At 48.2% G+C, this 15,558-nt stretch overlaps 1 protein-coding gene across 1 annotated transcript in view; it reads right to left on the reverse strand.

Annotated features, from left to right (window-relative positions):
* Positions 1 to 15,558, reverse strand: part of PNKD (PNKD metallo-beta-lactamase domain containing) — a 62,398-nt gene that overhangs the window by 25,484 nt on the left and 21,356 nt on the right. The gene's annotated exons all lie outside the window — the stretch shown is intronic.

Below are 15,558 nucleotides of genomic sequence, written 5' to 3' on the forward strand. Positions count from 1 at the left end.
TTGCTTTTAGAGAACGAGGAAGGGAGAGAGGAGAGAGAGAGAGACACATCGGTTTGTTGTTCCACTTATTCATGCAGTCACTGGTTGATTCTTATATGTGCCCTGACCAGGAATCAAACTCCCAACCTTGGCATATTGGGATGATGTTCTAACCCACTGAGCTACCTGGCCAGGGCCCAACCCCTCTCTGATTACCACAACTCTTTGCAATTCTGGTCACTACTCCATCTACAGACCCCGAAAAAACACCCACCACATCGTAGTCAAAAAGAAAGAAGTGGCTTGAAAAGTAACCCGCACTCTTTCCACGTTGAACGATGGGGGAATCTGGGGGTGGGGTTCGGGTGGGGGTGGGGGGTTGTATCTCCTTTACAGGACTGTGCTCCCCGTGCTTCCGGTCTCCCTGCCCCAGTGCCCGCACCCTGTTTGGCTCATGCAGGGTGATAAGTGTCCGCTGGGCTGTAGGGAAGGAAGAATAACGAAACAAACATGTATGAAGGTCGACTGTGCCCCGAGCCTGCACCAAGCCCTCACAAGCAGGATTTCACCATCCTAACGACTCTATCAGGAAGGCAACAGTGTCCTCACGTGAGAGATGAACAATTGAGGCTCCGGGAGGCTGAGTGACATACCTCATTACAGAGCTAGTGAGTGACAGAGCCAGAACTCAGTCCTGTTTTATCTGACCGCACAGTGCGGGCTCTTTCTGCCGATACCAGGGGAGGGAGCCTGCCAGGAAACAGATAGCACGCTCACACCGGTAACTGGGAGGCAGCTCTGTGAAGGGCTGTGGGCAGCGCAGCTCCCAGGGCTGACCATCGGGCTCTGTCACCACCCCCAGGCTGACAGGTGAAGGGAGGAGCAGCGATGGAGCCTGTAGGGACAGAGCTGTCTGGGCAGGGCCATCTGACGGAGCTGGCACCTCTGGTGGAGGGATGAGCCAGGCCGTGGTGACCCTTCAGAGAAGAAGACCAAACAACCTGACCCCACAGCCCCCTCGCCTCCTTCCCTCCTCTGTGGGGCTCTCCCCTGACGAAGAGCCGGCCCATCGATGTGCCCGCGCTGGCCAGCTCCACGCGCGGTGAAGGGCAGAGATGGACACGGGGGCCAAACGGAAGAGAGCCCGCCAGGCGAGGCTAGAGACAGCGTGTGGGCTTGGGGCGGCAGCGGGCAGGAAACCGAACACTGTCACTAGTAGATGTGAAAAGGGAATCCGGAAGTCTGGCCAGCCTTAATGACTCTGAATGGTCGGAGCTAATCACTCACTGTTTAGTTGAGTTTGGTACTGAAAGCAACCTCCACCTGTTAACCATATGTAAATTCTTGCTGATTGTCTGTTATTGGAATTTCCTGCCAAAAGAATATGGGTGTTTCCCATGGCCTCAATAAAAGGGATAGGAAGGCCAGAGCGGTGGTAGTCCTCCCCCTAGAGGTGGACTCCCGCCTGGCCCCCCATTTTCCCAAATTAACTCTTTTCTAGTCTCTTTCATTTGTGTGCGCCTTCTCCAGAACACGGAACCCTGACCCATAGCTGGCCCTCACCTTCCACCGGATACCTGAGAGCTCTGAGCTGGCCTCCCTGCTCTCATGCCCTACCCTCCAACCCCTCCTCCACTCAGAGCTGGGAACACGACCCCAATCATGTCCTTCCCCTGCTCAAAACCAGCCAACAGTTTCCCTATAGGATAAAATCCAGAGTCCTTATGACCCTAGAAGTCCTACAGATCTGTGCTCCATCCACCTCTCCAGGCTCCTCCTAAGCCACACCCCAGTGCTCACCAGTTTCCAGCCACACTGGTTCCTTGAAGTTTCCAGAACACCCCGAGCTCTTTTACTTCCTGGAAATGGTCACAGCATGCCTGCCACTGCGCACTCGCACACACACACACACACACACACACACACACACACACACCCCATACACAGGGTGGGCTTGCAGTTGTTGAGTACATGGAATGCAGAGTTGATTCTTGTATTATTATTTATTCTTCTATTATTTTCCATATGGACAACTATAAATGTACTGTTGCCCACCCTGTACACACATGCACACTGACACACACACCACACACACATATAAATAAGTAAATAAAATGGCATAGTGTTTGCCTATAACCTACACAATCCTTCCATACACTTTAATCACCTCTACTTTACTTATAATACCTAACACAATATAAATGCTATGTAAATAGTTATACTGTATTGTTTAGAGAATAACGACAGTACACATCAGAAATAACATTCGCATTTTTTACCCCTGGATATGTCTGGTCAGCAGCGGGTTGAATCCCTCTTGCAGAAACAGGATGGGATGGGGGCTGGGGGTGACTGCAGTGCTTTTATTCTGATTTTTTCTGGTCTGCTTTTGTAAATGTTCCTGCGAACCGCTTGGTTGGTTTTAGGAATGGGCCGTGACCAGCAGTAAGAAAAAAGGCACTGACGGCTCCTCCAGCTATCAGAAAACTGTTAGGCTTCCCCTTTTCCTTGTCCAGTGATGCTAGCCAGAGCCTGCCCCCTAGTGGTCATGCTTGGGAACTGAGTGTGTCTTTACAGAAACCATTTTTAACTCGGGAATAAACTCATTTCAATAAAAAGTACTGAGTGCAGGCCTCAGGGCAGGCACCTGGCAGGTGGACCTGAGATAAATTATGACATAAGCTCTCCCCGCTGTAGTCTCCCCCAGACTGATAACTGTATGTATCAATGGGTCTGTATGGTCCAATATGGTAGTCAGTAGCCATGTGTGGCTATTGGATAGGCTTGAAATACAGCTAGTTGACAGTACAACTGAGAAATTGAATTTTACATTATTTAATTTTAATTCATTTATATTTAGATATGAAAATTGAAAATTGTTTCAGTTACTGGAAAACACTCAAATACGTTTTTAATTCACATAAACAACCTGGTATGTGAAATCTACTCTTTCAACTGTACGTTTTATAACATCTAAATAAGCATTCAAGCCCTAGCTGGTTTCCAGGTTCAGTTCCAGTCAAGGGCACATGCACAGGTTGTAGGCTAGGTCCTCTGTGTGGAGTGTGCAGGAGACAGCCAATCCACTCCCTCTCCCTTTCCTGAAATAAAAAAATATATTTTTAAGAAAATATTATAAAAAATAAAATAAATATGTCACATAAAAAATTCCAGTAATATTTTTATACTGATTAAAATGTTGAAATAATATTTTGAAATATGTTGGATTAAATAAATAGATTATAATTATTTTTACCTGTTTCTTTTTACTGTTTAAATACGGCTATTGGAAAATTAAAATTATGTGGTTCACAGAATTTCTTGACAACTTTATCATGTATGAGGAATCCTTTGGGGTTTTTCTTCCTTGTATTTTTTAAAAATTTCTTTCTTTTTTAAAAAATAATTCTTTATGGTTGACCACCCACCACCACCACCATTGACTCCCTCTAACCTGCTCCGCCCCTCTTTTAAATTTCTGATTCGAGGAAAAAAAAGGGGGGGGGGATAGAATGTGTCACATTGTTACCAGAAAGGAGACCTGGTCCTGAGCAGGTCTGTCTAGGGTAGGGGTGTCGAACTCAATCAGAGAAGGGGCCAAAATCTAAAATCCAGCCTAAATCGCAGGCCGAATGGTTTACTGAACAGTCATAAACTGTCATTGTGATGGAAACGCAGCGGAGTGCAGTGATGACAGCGCGGTGCGGGCCACATTGCAAGGCCTGGCGGGACGGATTTGGCCCTCGGGCCTTGTGTTTGACACATGTGGTCTAGGGCCAGCGGTAGTGTGTGGGTTCTTCGTGCAGGAAAGGTTTCACAGCATGAATCCAGGAGGACATTGATTAAAGGGGACAGTGAGCCCTGGCCAGCGTGTCTCAGCGGTTAGAGTGTAGCCCTGCACACTGAAGGATCAAGGGTTCAATTCCTAGTCAAGGGGCAGTTAGTTACCTGGCTTGCAGGTTTGATCCCCTCTCAGGTCTGGGTGGACTCGGGAGGCAACCAATTGTTGGGTCTCTCTCACATCCATGTCTTTCTCTCTCTCCCTCCCTCCCTTCCTCTGTCCCTCCCTTCCACTCTCTCTAAAAATCAATGGGAAAAAATATCCTCAGGTGAGAATTATTTAAAAAATGTGTGTGTGGCCGAAACCGGTTTAGCTCAGTGGATAGAGCGTCGGCCTGCGGACTGAAGGGTCGAGGGTTCGATCCCGGTCAGGGGCATGTACCTTGGCTGCGGGCACATCCCCAGTAGGGGGTGTGCAAGAGGCAGCAGGTCGATGTTTCTCTCTCATCGATGTTTCTAGCTCTCTATCCCTCTTCCTTCCTCTCTGTAAAAAAAAAAAAAAAAAAAAAATCAATAAATATATTTTTAAAATAAATAAAAATAAAAATAAAAAATGTGTGTGTGTGTGGGGGATAATGGGAAAGGAAGAGCCTAGGGCAGAAGAAGCGACAGGAGAGGGACTGGGTGGAGAGATGAGCCTAGGACGGGCTGTTTGGGCTGAGAAGTCAGAGAAAAGGGGGCCTCGGGGGCCCAGAATAAACTTCTGCTGCCCATGGCTCCCTGGTTTTAAGCCTGGTGGGCTCCCTTAGAGATCAGAACACGCATGCCTGTGGGGGAGAAGAGGAGGGAGGGAAAGACGCCAGCATGCTCCCGGTAGGAAGCACACAGACTGGGGCCTTGGGGAGAGTGAGGTCTGAGGGGTTTTAAAGGCTGGGAGTGTTAGGGGGAGCCTTAGGGGAGGATCTCAATAGCATATTCCTGAGGTTTATCCCCTGGCTTCACCTGTGCCTGCGTGGGTGATTGGCAAATGGCACTAACTGGGTTTCTGGGTCTGTCTCCCTGAGTAGGTGATTGAAGCTATTTACCCTCTGGTTGGGGAAAAGTGTAAACTATAATACGTACTCTTACGTATCTGTGGTCACAGAAGATGAGGATTTTGCAATTTATTAGATGGCTGTGAACTGCTTGGCTGTTTAACTGTCTGCTTCCCCATTCTTGTTGTCCTGGCTTACTAGCCTGTCTCAACAACAGCACTCACAGGCTGGAGATCTCTGAACCTGCACACGAGGGTGGGCGGGCAGGAGGGCTGTCAGAGGGAGATGGAGGAAGCTGCCGGAATCCTCATTCAGCGGAGGGTGGGGACAGTGATGTGGATTGGAAGTGGTGAGATGCCTGACCTCAGCACTCAGAGTATGGTCCACGCAGCAGCAGCAGCAGCAGCAGCAGCAGCAGCATTACCTGGAGCTCTCTGCGCTCCACCCACCCTGTGAAAGCAGACTCTGCCTTTAACAAGACCGCCTGTGCTTTGTTTGCACATCACAGTTTGAAAACAGTCGCCTATTTGATAACCAAATGGAGATACCGGTGGCAGTTCTCTGATTGGTTTTCTTTGCTCAGTGACATAGGAAGGCACGGTCAAAGTTGAGAGTGAGGTTGCAAAGAAGGTGTTGAACCTAGGATGGGAATGTTAATATGAATGAACCAGAAAAACCTAAGTCTTCATGAGCTGGAGGTGAGATCAGTCAGCACCTCGTGTTTTTCTCCTCCCTTTCTGCTGTGTTGGTGCAGAGCTGGGGTTTTGCCTGCTGAGTACCACAGGCAGAGAGAGGCAAAGGAGTGAGGCGTGACTGTAATAATGGATCTAAGCTGGCTAAGAAGGTAAGTGAGAAGGGGAAATGGTGAACATAGACGGATGAACAAGAACAGACCCAGAGAGAAGGAGCCATGGGTCAGACTGTTGGACCTCAGAGGGAGGGTGGGGATAAAAGGGAGAGGTCAACCAAAGGACTTGTGTGCACACATATGAGCCTAACCAGTGGTCGAGGACAATAGGGGGTGGGGGCATGAGTAGGGGTGGGGATTGGAATGGGGGGTTGAGGACAAATATGTGATACCTTAATCAATAAAAAAATTAATGTTTTTAAAAAGGGAAGTGAGACTAGGAAGGACAAAGAACGGCGTATAAGATGCATAGATTGTCAATTAAAAAAATCTTTATTGTTGAAGGTACTACAGACAGCCCAAAACCCCAGCATGTGCCCTGACTGAGAATCAACCATGACCTGCTGGCTCATTGGTTGATGCTCAACCACGGAGCCATGTGGGCCAAGCTAGGTTGTCCATCTTGATGTGGATCAACATGGAATCAGGGTCATAGCGCTGAAGAGGGGTAGGGCGGTTAGAGTGAAGGGTGCTTGAAATTGAGATTATGGAGGGGGTGCAGTTATTGGTAAGGAAAGGTCCTAGGGTAGCTACTCTCTTGGGCTGAGAATAAAATAAGAGGAAATAAAGTGGTTGCTGGGTGTTTTTTGGAGAGTGGAGTTGCTTAGACAAATGCAAGTGAACTATGAGGAGGGGGCTGCACATGCTAGGAATCCCCCAACAGGTCAGGATAACGTGGGGGCCCAGGTCCATAACGGAGCTGGCAGAGGGTGAGGGCACACAGCTGGAATCTGGACCTCCTGAGTGTCAGCAAAGTCATCATCCAGGCCCTGTGTAGTCACACCACTGGCCAAACGCAGGTTGTGTTACACACTGAATCTCTAGGCCTCCATCTCACCACCAATAACAATAATTAACAGTGTTTGTACGTCCCACGCATTTGAAAACTATTGTTTTTATTTCTTACCACCCTATATTGTTCCCTTTGGAACCATAAGGCTACCAAGACTCAGAGAAGGTAGTAATAATCCCAAATGTCACACAGCCACTAAAGTGATTTTGATTTCGACAGAGCTTGGGTCTCTAGAGCACCCAAACTGGCTGACAATCAGATTCGCCTGGGGGCATTTGTTTCCGCCTCCCGGAAGATTCCAATACACAGATCTAAAAAAAGAATCATTAGCAAATACTTTCAAAAGCCCTCCGGTGTGGTGTTCTGACGCTTAGGGAAGTAGTCCTGGTGGCAGCTCTGTGGCCCTCAGGCTGTTCCTGGCCCAGCTTTCCGCAAAGGGCAGCAGCACTCTCTCTGGGAAGAGGAGCTCTCCCACTGGTAGTTCTGTGTAGCGGGGAGAGTCACTAACGTCCCTCCTTTTTCAGGCTTCCACACAGATGGTTTTACCTGAGGTTTCAAAAGTCAGAGAAAGTAGGAGCAGTATGCTTAGGTTCATCTATAGCCAATTACTGATTAACACCAGGGATATGTGCTTTGAGAAATGTGTTGGGTGGTTTTGTCACTGTGAGCACGTCACAGAGTGCGCTTACACAAGTATAGATGGTACGGCCAGCGACACACCCAGCCTGTATGCTCCTGGACTACAAACCTGTATGACATGTTATTGTACAAAACAGCAGGAGATTAAATCAGGCACAAGAGACAACGAGGCAATCAAGACACTTGGTAAGCAGGTGATGGAGGAGGCTGCTGCAGGTGATGGAGCGGCTCCCGTGACCGCTGCTATGCTCACCAGCCATGAGCCCGCCTTCTGGCTGGGCAGAAGGAACCAGGAGTGGGTGGGAAAACCACACACTGGTTCACAGAACACTCTCAAATGATGATAAAAAGTATGGCATAGTCACTTATCATCATTATCAAGTATTAGGGGCTGTACAGAAGTGTGTGCTACACACGTATACAACGGGCAGCACAATACGTCTGTTTACTCCAGCACCACGACAAATGCATTGCAGTGTTAGAAAGTTACACCATCATTAGGCAACAGACATTTTCAGCCCCATTATAATTTCAGCACATGTGGTCCGTCCTTGACTGAACCATCATTATGAAGCACTGACGATACAGGTAAAGAGATGGGCCTCATGGTTATTCAGTGGCAAAGCTAGGACAAAACTTCCCTCCTGGGACATCCAGACCACCAATCTTTCTATTTTCTATCTATCTATCTATCTATATTAGGGGTGTTGAACTCAATCAGAGAAGGGGCCAAAATCTAAAATCCAGCCTAAATCGCGGGCCGAATGGTTTACTGAACAGTCATAAACTGTCATTGTGATGGAAACGCAGCGGAGTGCAGTGATGACAGCGCGGAGCGGGCCACATTGCAAGGCCTGGCGGGACGGATTTGGCCCGCGGGCCTTGTGTTTGACACATGTGCTCTATATAAAGAAAAGCCTAATATGCAAAGTATTCCCTCGGGAGTTCGACCAGGAGACCAGGAATTCAGTCCCTTGCTATGACTTGCACTGACCACCAGGGGGTGGGGTGGAATAAAGGGAGGCCCCAGCTGGCAGCAGCCAGAAGGCCCTGATTGGCCCTGATCGATGGCCAGGCCTAGGGACCCTATCCATGCACAAATTTTGTGCTCTGGGCCTCTAGTTTGTCTAGGAAAGTGCTAACTAATATGTATAGATAAACAGAGGCCTGGTGCACGACATTTGTGCACTGCAAGGGGGGGTCCCCTCAGTCCGGCCTGCACCCTCTCACAGTCCAGGACTCCTCAGGGTATTTCCGACTCCAGGGAGTGGGCTGATGGTTACTCCACCCAGAGATGGAGCTTCTTAAACAAATGCACTAACTTCCTCAAAGAAGGTGCCTTTTCCCAGAGCACTTTGTATTTACGGAATGAGGCCTTTAACCCGCTCTCCTATCAGGCACCTGCAGGAGGCATTTGTAGATGATTAGTGGGACCTTGGGGCTGGGCTGCAGAGGGCCTGGCTGCCGAGAAAGTTCTCTGGGTCCACCAATCCAGTTAGATTTTCCCACCCACTCCTTCTAGTTCCGCCTGGATTCTTGGAAACCGCTCCAGGGGCCCACCCTTCCTCCCATCAATCACTGCCTGTTGGCTGCTCCTTCCCTAAAACAAACATCAGCCTGTCCCTCTCATTCCTCCAGCCCCTCTCCTGCTGCCACGGACCTGACTGTCCTCCTAGGACAAGGTTGCCAGAAAAATACAAGACATCCAGTTAGATCTACACTTCAGATAAGCCAGGATTCTTCCCCAATGCAGTATGGGACAATGGAACATAATTATACAAAAAAATTATTTGTTTGAAGTTCAAATGTAGTTCGTTGTGGATTTTTTTTAATTTTATTTATTTTTTTTTTTTTTAGGAAAATGGAAAGTAACCGCATAGGTTGAGCTAATCAAATTCCTAACAAGGCAGGTCATGGTTGGTGTCATGACACAGTTCTAAGCCAGCCTGTCCATTGTTTTTGTGCCAAGGTTAACACACTTTGAAATACCAGAAGTAATACTCCTCAAAGGGTGGCTTAACCCTCAAGAGGACACATAATCGTGCTAACCATCCTGCAATCCAATCCCCAGGCCCTACCTTGGTCTCTCCAATCTTCCCTTCCTTAATCTCAAATGCATAAAAGAAGCTGCAAATTTACTCTCCGGAGCGTTTAAGACCTAGTTCCCTGGCATATTAGTCAGTTTGGCTCAAATAAACTCCCATGAAAATTCTCTATAGATCTGGATGTTTCTTACGTCGACATGCCTGTCCTCATCCTTATCCGCAGAAGCTGGTGACTATACCCCAGGGGCACTGCTACGCCTCCCCTACCCTCCCGACTTCCCTCCAAATAGCTATTGCCAGTTTCATGGCTCCCCATTGCTCTCCGGGTAAAAATCTCAATGCCTGGCCCCCTGCCTCTTGCCTAGCTCTGCTTCTTACCATGCCTACCACGCTCCATCTGCCCAGTCCTAGATTGCTGGCACAGAGGGACCTAAGCCCTTCACTTCAGGTGCTGTTCCCTTGTGGATGAAAAGGGGGCCACATACTAAACCTGACAAGCTCAGAAGGGGCCTGCATGGAGGACTTTACAGATAGGCCGGAAGTAACCACATCGGTTGAGGTGAACATAAAAATTCCCACTAAAAGTGAGTCACGGAAGGCCTGCCGGCGTGGTTCATGGTTAAGCACCACCAGGAGGTCAAGGCATGTGCCTGGGTAGCGGGCTACATCCACAGTGAGGAGTGTTCAGGAGGTGGCTGATCAATGATTCTCTCATCATTGGTGTTTCTATCTCTCTCCTCTCTTCTTCTCTGAAATCAATAAAAAAATACTTTAAAAAAACAAAACGTAATCATGGAGGGATCTCTAGCTCTGGTGGTCAGCCCCCAAATCTGACCTCTCACTGCCCTGGCTCTGAGGAAACTTCTGAATCTGAGTCATCGGTCTGAGATAAGTGAATAAAAAAAGGTTTAGTTGAATAAATGGGCAAACAACAACAGAAAAAGTGAGTCATGGAGGACAGTCATGCCCCAGGTCTGTAGTTTCTTTGACCAGAGGTCAGTTTTTACCTTAACTGAGCTGTTATCATTCTGCATCTCTGATAACATACCTTTGGATGGTCAGAGTAATCTTTTTCAGACCCCTCAGGGTACAAGCTCCCGTTAGAGCCTGAGACCAAGGGACCCCTCATGTTATCTTGTTCCCTGCATGCCATCTCTATGTGCTGTAGATGGTCACTATTAACTATCCTATACCCACTGCTGTAAAAGAATGTGTCTCTGTTTCACTTTTTACCCAGTCCCAGAGTTTCCCCCACTTTGCTTTCTCCTGCCCCCTTACCTTAATGTACCATCAACACATTTCATGTAACCTCTTACATCTCCTCCTTTGATTCTAGTGTATAAAATAAGCTACAGCCGAAACGGTTTGGCTCAGTGGATGGAGCGTTGGTCTGCGGACTAGGGGGGTCCCGGGTTCGATTCCGGTCAAGGGCATGTACATTGGTTGCGGGCACATCCCTGGTGGGGGATGTGCAGGGGGCGGCTGGTCGATGTTTCTCTCTCATTGATGTTTCTAGCTCTCTATCCCTCTCCCTTCCTTTCTGTGAAAAATCAGTAAAACATATTTAAAAATAATAATAAAAAATAAAATAAGCTGCAAAACTGCTTTCTCTGGAGCACTTTCTTTTTATTATTATTATTTTTTTAAATATATTTTTTTATTGATTTTATACAGAGAGGAAGGGAGAGAGATAGAGAGTTAGAAACATCGATGAGAGAGAGTCATCGATCAGCTGCCTCCTGCACACCCCGCACTGGGGATATGCCCGCAACCAAGGCACATGCCTCTGACTGGAATCGAACCCGGGACCCTTCAGTCCCCAAGCCGACGCTCTATCCATTGAGCCAAACCGGTCCCGGCTGGAGCACTTTCTTAATCGCTTGAGATTTTGCTTCCCAGCAATTGTCAGTTTTCTCAAGTCAACTCATAAAACCCTCTGCGGGTTTGGATGCTTCTTACCTCCACACAGGAGTTAAGGAGGCTCGAGAGGAGGAACTCATTGATTGAATGCTTACTGGAAACCCTCACTCTGGCCTGGTGCCTCAGCTGCTCTTTTAGGATTACAATCTTGACTCCATGGCCAGAAAACGGACTCAGGAGAAAGAGCCGCAGGAAGGCTGGTGTGCTTTGTCTGTGTGGTCCCCACATCCCACTTTCCCACGGGGCGGATGCAATGCTGCCTGGGAAACAATGTCCTTGGAAATGACGCTGCTTCGGAAGTTCTGGGAAGTGGAGGTGCTTTCTGGAAAAGGTGCCGAAGTGTGGAGAGCACGCAGGGACAGCAGAGGGCTGGCCAGATTCTACAAGACTCTGCGGTTCGCTGTGATCCAGCAGGAGAAGGAAACTGAGGAGAACTGCCCTTGTTCCAGGGACTCTTGCTGGTGGCCTCACAGTGTGGAAAGGAGACTTCCTAAAATGAGGCCTTCGGTCCGCATGAACTGACCTTTCACTGAGTGGTTTTGTTATCAGCATAATTAGCTAGTCACTAATATTAATAATAGGAGGAGCGCAAAGGCAGAGTCAGACACTGTGAGCATGGTCATCTGGCAGCTTCACCAGGAAGCTACAGCTCCATGCTCCCAGGGAATCTCCGCTCCACTCCCTGCAGGTCACTGGGGGCGGGACCAAACTGCTGGGGAGGTGGGCACGTGCACCGTGACGTCAGTGACAAAGGGGAGGGGCTTGCCTGACAGTGTGGCCTGGGAAACAGTGGATTGGCTAAAGGGTGAAGCCCTTCAGAAACACACAAAACCTTGGAAAGTTAAAAGTCCGGGAAGAGCTCCCTCCCCTTTTCTCTATCGCTCCCTGTGTTTGAGGGTGCTCTCTCCACAGCCACGGGGCCTGAAGCAGCCGATGGCCATGGCCATGGGGACCCCACACCCAGTGGGCTGTAGTTGGAAACAGAAGCTAAGCCAGCAGATGCTGGACTGGACTTCAATCATGTGGAACAGAAATCCTGGGCAGTGGCCTTATTCTGGCCCTGCTGGACTTCTTCCATGACAAGACAGACAGAGATGGGAGTCTGGAGAGGAACCCCCTTAATTTTACATCATTAATAAAGCTTTCGCTGAAAACCCATCATCCCGTGGGGGCCTCAGGAAATTATTTTCCTCATGGCACCCCAAGACCTCCACTTCCCCTGAGAGTAGTGTGAGACAGACCAGACAGCCCGCACAAGTGGAATGGGAAACTGACAAAGCTGAAAAAACTGGCTGAGCCATTTACAGCCGGATACAGAAGGTCACCTGACTAGACATAACATCTAGGCCTTAGTTGTAGTTCAGCTCCAGGCTCAGAAAAGCAGAAAAACCAGGTGGGCCTGTATGGGAGAACATATTTGCAAATGTTACCACTAATAAAGGTTTAATCTCCAAAATCTATGAACAGCTTATACAACTAAATAAAAGGAAGATGAATGATCCAATTAAAAAATGGGCAATGGACCTAAATAGAATATTTTCAAAAGAAGACATAAGGAAGGCCAAAGGGCACATGAAAACATGCTCAAAGTCACTAATTATCCAAGAGATGCAAATCAAAACAACAATTCGGTACCATCTCACACCTGTCAGAATGGCCAACATCAACAAATCAACAAATGACAAGTGTTGGCGAGGTTGTGGAGAAAAAGGAACCCTCGTGCACTGCTGGTGGGAATGCAGACTGGTGCAGCCACTGTGGAGAACAGTGTGGAGTTTCCTCAAAAAACTGAAAATGGAACTCCCATTTGACCCAGTAATCCCACTCCTAGGAATATATCCCAAGAAACTAGAAACACCAATCAGAAAGGATATATGCATCCCTATGTTCATAGCAGCACAATCTACAATAGCTAGAATTTGGAAACAGCCTAGGTGCCCGTCAGCAGATGATTGGATCAGAAAACTATGGTACATCTATACAATGGAATACTATGATGCCATAAAAAAGAAGGAATTCTCATCATTTGCAGCAACCTGGATGGAATTGAAGAACATCATGCTGAGTGAAATAAGCCAATCAATGAAAGAGAAACATCACATGACCTCACTCATTTATGGATAATAAAGAACATTATAAACTGATGAACCAAAAGATAGATATAGAGACAGTAAAGCAACATGCAGACTGTCAAATTACAGCGGGGAGGGTAGGGAGATCTGGGGGAGATAATAGATCAACCGAAGGACTTGTATACATGCATATAAATACAACCAATGGACACAAAACTCTGGGGAGGGAGGGTATGAATGGGGGGGGAATGATAAGATATGTACACAGATAATAATTTAATTAAAAAAATAAAAATAAAAAAATAAACTGAGTAAACAGCCAAAAAAAAAAAAAAAAAAAAAAAAAAGAAAGAAAAACCAGGTGGGCAATGCCAGGACCAGCGACAGCGACTAACGACCCTGCCCTGGCACTGACCAATCAGTGGAGACCAAGCCCCTGGAAGAAACTGATGGCTATCCTGCTGAAACCCTCTCCTGAGACCTCCTCTAAGACTCCCGCCTGCAGGAGAGATAAAAGCCGCAAGATAAAGAACCCAGCTGGCCAAAACTGGTTTGGCTCAGTGGATAGAGCATCAGCCTGCGGACTGAAAAATCCAGGGTTCGATTCCGATCAAGGGCATGTACCTTGGGTTGCGGGCACATTCCCAGTAGGGGATGTGCAAGAGGCAGCTGATTGATGATTCTCTCTCATCAGTGTCTCTAACTCTCTATCCCTCTCTCTTCCTCTCTGTGAAAAATCAATACTAGGGGAGCAATGGCAGGGGCAGGTCATCCCAGGCTGGTCCCCTGAACCTGTCTCTGAGGCCCTCTTCCCTGACTCCCGGAGAGCTGAGGCCATCCAGCACAGGCTCTGCTGCTGCTTCCTCTACCCTCACCTAAGCCCTTCCGGTTCTCTGTCCCCAGCTTTAATGAGTGTACCCTCACACTCCCTGGGCTTGTGGAATGTTTCCACACAAAGTCAAGAATTCACTCACTTCCGGCTGGCCCTCGTAAGCCCGCTCAGGGGCAGGTTAGGGTGCGCGGGGGTTTGCTCCCCATGATGCCCACCTGTGACTCCCCTACAGCGACTCCTAGTTAAGGCAGATCTACCTACAGATAAACATGCAGTGTGTGTGGAGGGGGAAGGCAATGTAAGAAACATTTCTATGTGGATTAGCCTGAAGCATACAATCTAAGCGGCCGCTTTGCTAGCTATGCTTAGCAGTAAACAGGTTGCTTTCACTTGTGCTGAGCATGCGTAGGAGCTCCCAGGAAGCCCAGCCCGGGGCCTTCCTTCCCCAGCCTCGCTCTCTACAGGAGCTTGACAGTCACAGGGGATAATAATGTCGGGAAAAGTGCTGAGTGAGGGGTTTGGGATGAGGAATTGCTCAGGGTGTCTTGGTTGGCTAGTTGTATTCATTTCTCGGTGTGTTTTATCAAGCCAGCTCTCATCCATTCGAAAAGGAAAAGGGTGGGCAGGCTTGTGAGGACATTTTGTGGTCGTGTTGATCTGCAGCTATTAACACGAGATAAGCACCTTAGATAAAGCTGTTCAGCCACCAGCCAGCAGCGGCGGCCGTGGTGTAATGGAAACAACGCGGACCTGGGCACTGTGTAATCCCGGGCAGGGTTTCCAACTTCCTCCTCTCTAAGGCGGGACTGGGAGTGCCTCCTCCCGTTTGTGGCTGTGAGGGCTGAGGAGGGTGCAGACCCCTCAGCTCCAGGGTGTGCGCTGGCCCTATAATTTACATCTCAATTCAGGGCTCTGACTCCTACAGCTGCTTTCCTGGGTGAGTCAACCTCAAGCAGGAAATGCCTTGGTCCCCAGGGGTTCTAAGTTTCACCTCGGTAGCTGAGTGTTCGAAGTTTCCAGCCTAAAAAGTGCTTTTGGCTTAAAAGCTTAGAATTGTCAAAGATGTTCATCACAAACATATCTGATAGTGAAAAGATGGGCAACAATTTGAATGTTTTTTCAGCAGTTAATTGTAGAATAAATCAGCATGGTTATGTGATAGAGTACACCTGCTTTTATTGATTTTAAAGAGAGAGGAAGGGAGAGGGGGAGTGAGAGAAACCCTCCGGGGACGGAGCCCTGAAACCCAGGCCTGCGCGCTGCCTGGGACTGGAACCTGCGACCTCTGGGTGCGTGTGACTCGGCTCCACCAACCGGGCCGCACCGGCCAGGGGTAACGTTGCTTTGGGTAATATTTAGTAACAAGAAAATGCTTGTGATGAAACATTAAAGAAAAGCAATAAACAAAGCTTATACAACATGACGTCACTCCCGAGAAACAAGCGAAATGCGTGTAAAGGCAAAGGAGCGCCAAGAGCACGCACTTCCCGCCGGGCGTCGGGGGCGGTGGGATGAGTGCTTTTCGCCCCGTATTTGTGTGTTTTTAAGTTCCCGTCA

Source organism: Pipistrellus kuhlii, unplaced genomic scaffold, assembly GCF_014108245.1.
Source record: "Pipistrellus kuhlii isolate mPipKuh1 unplaced genomic scaffold, mPipKuh1.p scaffold_m20_p_7, whole genome shotgun sequence".
NCBI lineage: Eukaryota > Metazoa > Chordata > Mammalia > Chiroptera > Vespertilionidae > Pipistrellus > Pipistrellus kuhlii.